Source organism: Pongo pygmaeus, chromosome 2 (genome assembly GCF_028885625.2).
Source record: "Pongo pygmaeus isolate AG05252 chromosome 2, NHGRI_mPonPyg2-v2.0_pri, whole genome shotgun sequence".
NCBI classification, from domain to species: Eukaryota; Metazoa; Chordata; class Mammalia; order Primates; family Hominidae; genus Pongo; species Pongo pygmaeus.
This window is the reverse complement of record NC_085930.1, coordinates 58,191,654-58,202,374: the sequence shown is the minus strand read 5'-3', so window position 1 is coordinate 58,202,374 and position 10,721 is coordinate 58,191,654. Positions and strand designations below refer to the sequence as shown.

The following is a 10,721-nucleotide window of genomic DNA, read 5'->3' as shown; positions in this document are numbered from 1 at the left end:
AGATCTATTCCTAATAGCAAACCAATCAATCCTAGCCCATTGGATGTAACCTCCAGGCCTTGACCCCTTTTCAGTTATTAGTTTTCCCACTGCCTAATACTGAGAGTCGGCTTTCTTGCTGCCAGAGGTGTTTTTCATTATGACATCTGAATTTGATGCCACTGCAGGTGCTAGAAGTTGCCAGAAGGCTGTCCTCCAGATAACTGTCCCTTGGCTCTAACTTGTATCATTGTTTTGTTGCAATTAACATTCAGAATATGTGCAGTCATCTTATTAAAATTTATATTTTTTAATGGAGAAAGCACACAGAGAGAGTTGATTGTGGAGCTGTGGTTTACTCTTGCTCTTAGTTACCTGTGTCTGAATTAAGCTGAACTTCTGGGCCTTAGCTATTTCTAAACAGGCATCACGATTTACTAAGGTTAATGCTTGAGGGAACATTAACCTTGCAGACACTAATCTAATTCAGTGTCATCACAAGTGCATAATGCAGGAGTTTGGAGTTTTGCCAAAAAGCACTATTCATATGAACATTTAGTTGGCAAGGGGTGGGAAGGTGGGTGTGGAAAAGGGAAGGAGAACACCAGAAATGGCTCTATAGATATTTTCATGCCTTTTCTTTTCCCTCTCCCCTCGAAGGTTAAGTATTGCAGAAAGGCGCTAAATGGAATCTTCATATTATGAAGAAATCCCAATGGAGGCGTTTTATCCCACGGCAAGTTCCAGATGCTCACAATTACTCAACATTCACTGAGCATCTTTTATGTTATATGGCTGACCTTGTGCTAGGGTGGGTACACAAAGATGAGTAATTGTAAACGATGGCAGTATGCAGAAGCACCTCAGGGCGCCTAATGTTAGCTGATGAAGGCACCATTAAGGAGGTCACAATTTGGCTAAAGGGCCCCCAAAGGATGAGACAACTGTGTAATCCTAGCTCTATAGAGATCATTACCAAGTCTTTGCCATACAGACAAAGTTTGGGCTTCAGGTGAAATGAGAAGGGCAAAGTTCTGCCCAAGAGGGTCCAGGGCCGGATCTCTTGATCTGTCTCTATGCCCACACCCTGCATCTCAGCTTGCAGACACTAATAGGGTTTGCCAGTTTCAAGGGCGCAGGGCTACATCTTGCGGAAAAGGTGGCATTTGAAGGTCGTAAAGGCCAACGACTGGAGGTGGCGGCGGAGGGCTAGGTAAGACAGAATAAGTGAAAAAGCCAAGACATTTCTGGCAAATAACCTTTCACCTAGGTCCCCGACCCTTCCATTTCCCCAGGCCTGAAACGCTTCCGAATCCCCGAGTCCTCCACTTCTCTCCGAGCTCTGGGCATTGGTTAAGGCTGAAGGAGCAGGGAGTCCCCCGCTCTAAGAGAGTTCCTCAGTTCCGATCTTTTTCAGACCGCTTTCCTCCCAGGCCCAGCCTGGGGGGCCTGCGGCTCGGGTCCAGCTTCCACGGCCACCCTGGGCTGGTGACACGCAGGCGCCGGAATCGAAGCCACGCTGTGTCTTTCCAGCCAGGTCTCTGCGCCAGACGAGGGCGGGCGCCGCGGAGCGCTTCCCGTGTGCGGGGCTTCCCACAATGCACCGGGCCGGCAGTGGCGGCGACCGCGGCGGCGCTCTAGCTGCGGCATGTCTGCGTCTCTACTGCTCTGGGAGGAGGAAGAGAAGGAGGAAGAGGAGGAGGAGGAGGGGGAGGAAGAGGAGAAAGGCGCAGGGGTGGGAGCTGTTGCCGAAGCTGCCACAGCAAAAGTTCTCCCCCCTCCCCCCTTCCCCTCCTCTCAAGGCCCCTAGAAAGGTTGGAGCTGCCGCCGCCTGCAGTCGGTGACCGCGCGACTCGGCGCCCGCCCGCGGTAAAGCGCTCGGCCTGGCAGGCCCGGGCCCGGGGGAGGGCGGGGGAGGGGGCGGCGCGCGGGGGGAGCGCGCGGCGGTAACGGCCTGACCCCGGGGGGAGCGAGCCGTGGCGAGGCTGGGGGTGGCCAGGGGGCCGGCCGAGGCCGAGGGAAACGCTGGGGCTGGCTGGGGGACGTGAGGAAGCAGGGCGCGGAGGGTGGGTTGGGGGGTTGAGGAGGGATAATGACGGGGGTGGCGGAGGCGAGAAGGCGGCCTCCGAGGCTGGAGGCGGGTGTCAGAGGTAGGGGAGGAGGTGGGATGTTTGCACGGGGAGGCCGGAGGGTGCTGGGTGTGGGTGTGAAAAGGCTAGGGAGACACCAGGGCTCTGTCCACCGTGCCTGGTGCAGTGCTTTATGCACCGCAGGCCTCAGTCACTGTTGCTGCCGGAGTGTGCTCTTTGGGAGAAGGGAAGGGCAGGGGTTGGAGAAAAGGGAATGCTTGCAGGAAACGTAGTAGGAGTGCGAACAGGGAGAGGGGCCGGAGGAAAGATGCCGGAGAGGTGGAGGAATGCGGGGAGGTGGCTGTGGAGGAGTCTTGAGGATTCTGGGGGGTGTTCATTGTGCAGATACGTTAGGTATTTCATTATGGAAAGAACTGAAGCGTTTCTCAGGGAAGGAAAGAAGGGAGATAGGAGTTCCCGTGAATAGAAAGGATCGCGTTTGAAGCAAGAGGGAGTGCTAAATAGTAGAGAAGATGCAGGGAATGCATAATAGAATAGACAGATGTAGTATAATTAATAAATATTGGCCTAAGGACTGAAGAGTTATTCCAGATGGGCCGGGATGGCCTAGTTCCGAACCTGTGTGGGCTCTTCAGTAGATGACATCTGGTAAGTGTGGGTCTGGGCTGTGGTTGGGGTCACTGAGAATTAGATTTTAGTCTGTAGTTTGGTCTGTGACATTTTAGACGTGCACCAATGAGTATGAGAACCCCTGAAGCAGACCTTGAGAAAGGGCCTGGCCTGTGGGGATTCCTTAGGCCATGGAGCTTCGATTTTAGAAAATTTGAAGTATTAACACTTAACAGAGGTTGGGTAAATACTATCCTGGCAAACGCTGGAATGGAAATTAATTGACTTGGTGGTTTTTTTCACTGCCCAGTTTATCTGGTCCAGGAGAATTGGTGCTGTATTATTCAGCCTGGATTGCAGTACACAAGATTATAATTAATGGTGGGGGGAAGACATGCTTGGTGGCTCTTCTTTAGATACTTCATTTGTAGCTCAAATTAGTTGGCTGGATTGGTTCCATAAATCTGTGGCTGGTGGGAGATCTTCTGCCATTCACAGTTCCTGATGTGAACTGTGAGGGAGTTCTCCAGTGAGGGAATACTCTCATTCAGGCATGATGGTATTGAAGAAAACGTATCAGCCAGCAAAGTGTGGGCCTGCAGAATGGAGGATCTAGAGTATCTGTTTTGGTTTTAGGTTGCAAGGAGGTCAGGACTAGTTATCAGAAGGTCTAGGGGAACCTAGGAGACTGGATGACTCTAGAGCCAGGTTGGAGAGAGGATTAGCATCTCTATGTCAGGAAATGAACCAAGCTCTCTCTGGATTTGCTGAGCTCACACCAGACCAGATTTCCAAGAGGGAACTCTGGGCTAGAACCATACTCTTAAAAACTACCCGGATATTATTCACCTTTTATTAAGAAAAAACTATATACAGCTGGGCACGGTGGCTCACGCCTGTAATCCCAGCACTTTGAGAGGCCGAGGCGGGTGGATCACCTGAGGTCAGGAGTTTAAGACCAGCCTGGCCAACATGGTGAAACCCCATCACTATGTGAAACCCCACCAGGCCAGGCTGGTGTGGAACTCCTGGCCTCAAGTGATCTGCCCGCCTTGGCCTCTCAAAGTGCTGGGCCTACAGGTGTGAACCACCATGCCCGGCCAGGGCTTTTTTAAACATAGTATGCTGTACTCAATTTTATTGTCATCATGGCATGAGAGGGCTAGTCTTCCTTCCCTTTTCCTTCACCAGCACTGTATATTATCTGTTCTTTTAACTTTTGTAAGCAGAATGCACTTAAATATGTCATTATTGTCTTTCTACCCTTTTTAAAAAATTTTTATTTATTTATTTTTTTTGAGACGGAGTTTCACTCTTGTTGCCCAGACTGGAGTGCAATGGCATGATCTCGGCTCACTGCAACCTCCACCTCCCGGGTTCAAGCAATTCTCCTGCCTCAACCTCCCAAGTAGCTGGGACTAAAGGTGCCTGCCACTACCCCTGGCTAATTTTGTATTTTTAGTAGAGATGGAGTTTCTCCATGTTGGTGAGGCTGGTCTCGAACTCCTGACCTCAGGTGATCCACCCGCCTTGGCCTCTCAAAGTGCTGGGATTACAGGCGTGAGCCACTGCGCCCGGCCTCTACCCTTTTATTATAAAATTGTTCTGAGGGAACTTATAATGAAAAACAGTAGCCCCTGTCTCACCCTGCAGTAGCTGCTGCAATAGACAGTGGAACTGTCTATTGCAGTTCCACTTTACTGAGGCTGCTACTTCTAAGCATTAATTTTGTGTTTCTTACCATCCTTTTTTCCATGTCTCCAAGTAATGGGCATATAATATTATTTCTTGATTTATCAAAATGACATTATCAGGGAGTCAGAAGACGTCTATGAATGTGTCATTGACATTATCCCCTTTCTCCTCCTTTCTGACCTTTGATATTTATTTTAGTCATTTTATTCAGTGTGTTTATATTTTTAAATAATATGCTTAAACCTTGATTTTAGAATCCAACAATCTTAGGCTGTATCTCTTGATTTCCCCATTGCATTATAGGGATTTAGCCTAGGTATGGCTTTCCTGAAGTAGAAAGAACATTGACAATTAGACTAAAAATGCTGGATGAGATGGTAAAGGGAAGTTTGGATGGACCTATCAGAAAGACCATGTTGTAGGAACCATCTTTGCAGCATAAGATTTGCTTGTTAGAGATGAAGAGGAGTTGCTTGACAATGATAGTTGTTCATCTCGGAATTAGTTACCAGGTTGCAGTATTCTTTTTTTTTTTTTTGAGACGGAGTCTCGCTCTGTCGCCCAGGCTAGAGTGCAGTGGTGTGATCTTGGCTCACTGCAAGCTCTGCCTCTCAGGTTCACACCATTCTCCTGCCTCAGCCTCCCGGGTAGCTGGGACTACCGCTACCATGCCTGGCTAATTTTTTGTATTTTTAGTGGAGACGGGATTTCACCGTGTTAGCCAGGATGGTCTCGATTTCCTGACCTCGTGATCCACCCGCCTCGGCCTCCCAAAGTTCTGGGATTACAGGCATGAGTCTCCGCGCCCAGCCTGATTGCAGTATTCTTTGACAGTCTTCTGGAGAGTTTTAGTGTGGGAAATCTGGAAATGCATTAAAATGACCCTTGAATGTTCTTTCTAGGCTTCTATGGCAATTTTTTTTTTTGTTTTTGGGACGGAGTCTCGCTTTGTCGCTCAGGCTGAAGTGCAGTGGCATGATCTCGGCTCACTGCAACCTCTGCCTCCTGGGTTCAAGCAATTCTGCTGCCTCAGCCTCCTGAGTAGCTGAGATTACAGGTGCCCGCTACCACACCTGGCTAAGTTTTTGTGTTTTTAGTAGAGACAGGGTTTCACTGTAGATGGTCTCGATCTCCTGACCTCATGATCTGCCTGCTTCGGCTTCCCAAAATGCTGGGATTACAGGCATGAGCCACTTCGCCCTGCCTTTTTTTTTTTTTTTTTTTTTGAAACAGGGTCTCACTTTGTCACCCAGGCTGAAGTGCAGTGGCATGCTCCTGGCTCACTGCAGCCTCCACCTCCTGGGCTCAAGCAATCCTCTCACCTCAGCCCCACAAGTAGCCGGGAATACAGGCATGCGCCACCGCTCCCGGCTGATTTTTTTTGTATTTTTTATAGAGACGGGGTTTCGTCAAGTTGCCCAGGCTGGTCTTGAACTCTTGGGCTCAAGCGATCTGCTTGCCTCAGCCTCCCAAAGTGCTAGGATTACAGGCGTGAGCCACCGTGCCCTGCCACAATTCTTATGTTTTTATTTTTAGGCGATAATGGATTGGCGTATACATATGTTTTTTTGGGGGATGTAGTAGGGAGAGATGGGGAAATGTGGTAAGAGGAGGATGAGGATGAGGAACAGGGTTTGATGGAGGTGGTGATACATTTTGAGGAGGCTGAAGAAAAGGTAAAGAATTTTGAGGGGGATTTGGATATAGTTAATGTGAAGGAGGTTTACCTTATGGTGATGACACTAAAATTTTTGTCATTTTTAAGGAAATTGGCATGTTTAGGTCACTAATATGTTGGGAATGTGGTAGGAAAAAACTATACTGGGCTCAATCTCCTCTGTTAGGTTAGAGTCATAAAATATTAGTGTTTTTGAAATTTGTGTATGAGGTGCAAATCACTGTGGTGGATATTGGGAGATTAGAAAGATACTACTCTACTTCTTTTTGGGAGTCTAAGTAATGGCAACTCTTGAGAGTCTTCCTTACTTTCAGTAGTAACAGTATTCACATGTAGTTTACGTATTGCTAAATTTTGTATTTGTGACAGTTATTCTCTTTGGTTTGCAAATGGTACATTGTAACCTGTTCTAGAGCAGAGACTTCCTGTAGTCTCTAGGGAAACTCACAGCAGGTTGATTCTTAAGTGCTTAATAAATACCTGTTGAATGACTGATAGAAAGTAGTGTTCACTGTTAGCGATAGTAGTGGGATTGTATGAAATTGCTGAGTACTGTGGGGGTATTGTAGACAAAACTGTGTGTGTATGTTTGGCAGCGTGAAGGACAAAAGGGATATCTGACTGGAGAGGACTTTTAGATTTAAGGGAAGAAGACAGACTGGATTAGAATGGAATTGCAATGGTTCTGTAACAACTTGGAAGAGGTGGGACCGAGGGGTCTCTTCTAAATTTGAAGCTAGTTTAATCTGGAGTAAAATCTGGTCTGTAGCAGGGTGCTGGTTTAATTTAGATTTTTTTTTTTTTACCTCAGGCATAAATGACTGTTTTAGGACTGTCTGATTTAATTCTTTTTTAGGATAGTAAAAATAACAGATAAGCTTCTTCTCTCAAGGAATTTATAGTATTTACATTTTTTTTTTTTGAGGTGGGGTCTTGCTCTGTTGTCCAGGCTGGGGAGCAGTGGTGCGATCTCAGCTCACTGCAGCCTCCACCTCCTGGGTTCAAACAATTCTCTTGCCTCAGCCTCCCAAGTAGCTGGGATTACAGGAGCATGCCACCATGCTCGGCTAATTTTTTTATTTTTAGTAGAGATGGGCTTTCACCATTTTGGCCAGGCTGGTCTTGAACTCCTGACCTCAGGTGATCCTCCCACCTTGGCCATCCAAAGTAGTATTTACATTCTCTTGAGAGAGAAAGACAGTTGTGCAATAATTCAGTAATGGTATAAGATTTCAGAAAGTTGATTTTTAAAAACAAATATCAAAATTATATCTCCAGATAAGAACTTTTATATTTTGGTGGTCATTTTCAGTAGCAGTGTTCAGAATGTTTTTAGAACACCTTTTCTGAATTAACTTCTGAGTACAATTCTATACAATTTACCTATTTATTAAGTATCTAGTGTGTGCTGTTGGGGGATGGGGTCTATAAAGGTGAGTGAAACATGGTCCTTGTTTGCTAGGAGTTCATAATCCCTTCAAGAGGCACACCTTTTTTTTCTTTTTTTCTTTATTTATTTATTTATTTTTGAGATTGCAGTATTTATTGTCTGTCTTCTGGAGAGTTTTAGTGTGGGAAATCTGGAAATGTATTAAAATGACCCTAGAATGTTCTTTCCAGGCTTTTGTGGCTTTTTTTTTTTTTTTTTTTTTGAGGCAGGATCTCACTCTGTCACTCAGGCTGGAGTCCAGTGGCGCGATCTTGGCTCACTGCAACCTCCGCCTCCTGAGTTCAACTGATTCTCGTGCCTCAGCCTACCAAGTAGCTGGGACTAGAGGCACACACCAGCACACCCAGCTAATTTTTGTATTTTAAGTAGAGACACGGTTTCACCATGTTGGCCAGGCTGGTCTCGAACTCCTGGCCTCAGGTGATCCGCCCGCCTTAGCCTCCCAAAGTGTTGGGATTACAGGCATGAGCCACTGCGCCCAGCCCAAGACGCACACTTTTGTTTGTTTGTTTGTTTTTTGAGACGGAGCCTCTCTCTGTCACCCAGGCTGGAGTGCAGTGGCGCCATCTTGGCTCACTGCAACCTCTGCCTCCCAGGTTCAAGCGATTCTCCTGCCTCAGTCTCAGAGTAGCTGGGACTACAGGCGTGCACCACCACTCCTGGCAATTTTTTGTATTTTTTAGTAGAGATGGGGTTTCGCCATGTTGGCCAGGCTGGTGTCGAATTCCTGGCCTCAAGTGATCCACTCACCTTGGCCTCCCAAAGTGCTGCGATTTCAGGCATGAGTCATCACACCCGGCCAAGAGGCACACTTTTAAATAATACATGGTATAATCTTATTCTGAATGGTCTCATTGATGACAGATCTTTTTACTTTGAAATTTTGATTTTTAGAAATGCTGAAGGTTAGTCAATATCAAATGGAGTGAATGAAGAATAGTTTTGCCTTAAATCCAGTTAATCACAGAAATGGGAATAATTTTCTTTGTTGACTTATTAGCTGATTTTGAAAACACTCCCAAGGAGGAAGTTGGAAATATTTTGAACAGGGGTGATAGCTTCACATGTAGTTAGTTAGGCACTACATAAATGTTGGTTGAATGCATCAGATGGTTGGATGGATGGAGTGAATAAATAAGTGGTTGCCTTCCAAAGTAACTTATTTAAGAGGACCATACTGATTTGAATGTGTAAATAAATTTTTTAAAAAACTCATTTTTCTCAGATGAAATAAATTCTGAGTATGTTTGTTAATAATTTTATGACCTTGAGCAAGATAGTTTAAGTTCACAAATGAGTTTTACAGACAGTAAGTGCTGTAGGAGTTCAGGAAATGGAGAAATGAACATTGGCTAAGGTTTGGTGAAATGATTTAAGTGAACCATACTTATATTTGAAAAGATTCCTTCGGGATCTCAGAGAGGAACTAAATGACTCCAAATTCCTCTTGCAGCCCTAAAGTGAACCTAGAGTCTGGATCTATTTTTGTCTGAATGCTTTCTGCCTGTTTCATTTTAGCTACTCCTACTGGTTTGTTCCTTTCAGATTCACATTTGTTGGTAGATGTTGAGCCCCCTGAAACAACTATGGGGTCTGTTTTCCATCTTTGTATAGTGTAACTTTTAGTTGTTCTTTTATGAGCCTGTACCCCACAAATTACTTGGCCTTCATGAGAGAAGAGCATGAGTCAACTTGGCCCTGTTATCCTGGCATTTTCCTGCATGCTTTTCTCAAAGCTGCTTTCTGAATTACGGAATAGAATAGACAGAACTGAGGGCATGTGTCCAGTAGACACAAGCTTGTTGAATGAATGAATGAATGAATGAATGAGATATTTGAGATAATTTAGGAGATCTGAATTGTCTATATGTTTTATGTTTCTTTTTCATTTATTCATAACCTGCCTTTTTCTACAAAGGACTTAACAGGGCTGCCAAACTATATGCACTAGCAATGAATTGAAATAATTCAATAAATCTGGTTAAAGAGATGGTGAAGAAAAGAAAAATCTGTTTAAAGAATATAGATCAATGTGTATGGGTGTTAGAGAACTAGGAATAAGGTAGAAGATAAGCAGATGGGGAAGGAAAGGTGGTATCTGATAGAAAGGATGATTCTGAAGGAGGGAAAAAGATTACTGAAATATGACAGGCTGTGTTTGGAGGAAAGCATGAGAAGATGGAAGGTAAAGAGGATTATCTGAGAGGGCTGTTTTGAGGAGGAAGATGGTAAGGCTATTTGAAGGATAAGAGTCAACAGAAGTTTGGAATATAGTAGAAGTTATTAAATTATGTTAATTTATAACAAGGTTTCAGAAAATGATGGGATGAGTTTTCTTTATTTAACAGATAATGCACATTTGTTATATGCAAAAGCATATAATGCTTTGCTGTCAGGAATAAATCCTTTGGGATTTATATTGTGGTAGGGCAGCTGGACTTGTACACAAATAAATACCTGTACTATAATCACAAATATATCTGTGAGTCACAAATATACCAAATATTACTGAATTTAAAAGGCAGAAAATGCATTTGATTAGGAGAAAACCTGAGACAGAATTTTAAAGGCATAAAAGTGGAATTTTAGCTAGTCTTTGAAGGGATTGATAAGATTTTTTTTTTTTTTTTTAAGTTTTGGATTGATAGGGTTTTGATTGGCAAAGATTACTGAAAGAGAGCATTCCTGCCTGAGAGATTAGCATAAGCAAAGGCTTGGAGGTGAGAAGCCCAGGAGATGTGGGGAATGGTGAGTTAGGTTTTAACTTTTAAACTATGACCTATAGTAAGAAGTACATGTCAGACTTCCATCTAATATATGCATGTATGAATGTTTGTGTGTGGGTAAAACAAGAAGTTTCATAATACAGTAACTGTCCTTAACAATGGTAGGTGCAGTTGGATGTTATCTATTTTGTTTGACTAAAAAGAAAAAAAGCTGGCCAAGGGGGAAGAAAAAAAAGCTGATTGTCACTCATTAAACTGATTTCATGACCAACAAAATAATTAATCACAATCTATAGTTTGGAATGCAGAGAGTTCATGAATAAGGTATAATACAAGGTGGGAGAGTCAGTTGGGGTTGGGTTGAAAATGGATGGCCTTGAAAGCTAAGCTAAGTAGTTTGTATTTGATATGATGTAGTGTTGTGCTTGGTAAGCAAACAGAAGCTGGGTTTTGGTCTTGGCTCTTCTGTTTACCTACTGTATGATTATGGAGAA

At 44.4% G+C, this 10,721-nt stretch overlaps 1 protein-coding gene across 7 annotated transcripts in view; it reads left to right on the top strand.

Moving 5' to 3' along the window:
- Positions 1–1,574: 1,574 nt before the first annotated feature.
- The window catches only part of ZNF148 (zinc finger protein 148), a 155,761-nt gene continuing 146,614 nt past the window's right edge, over positions 1,575–10,721 (top strand). For 2 of the 7 annotated variants that reach the window (XM_054479706.1, XM_054479707.2), the window contains exon 1: positions 1,575–1,848. The gene's annotated coding sequence lies outside the window, so the exon portion shown is untranslated. Of the gene's footprint in view, positions 1,849–2,641; positions 2,718–10,721 lie in introns of all 7 variants that reach the window. The other 5 variants (XM_063661688.1, XM_063661687.1, XM_054479708.2 and 2 more) reach the window with 5 other exon arrangements.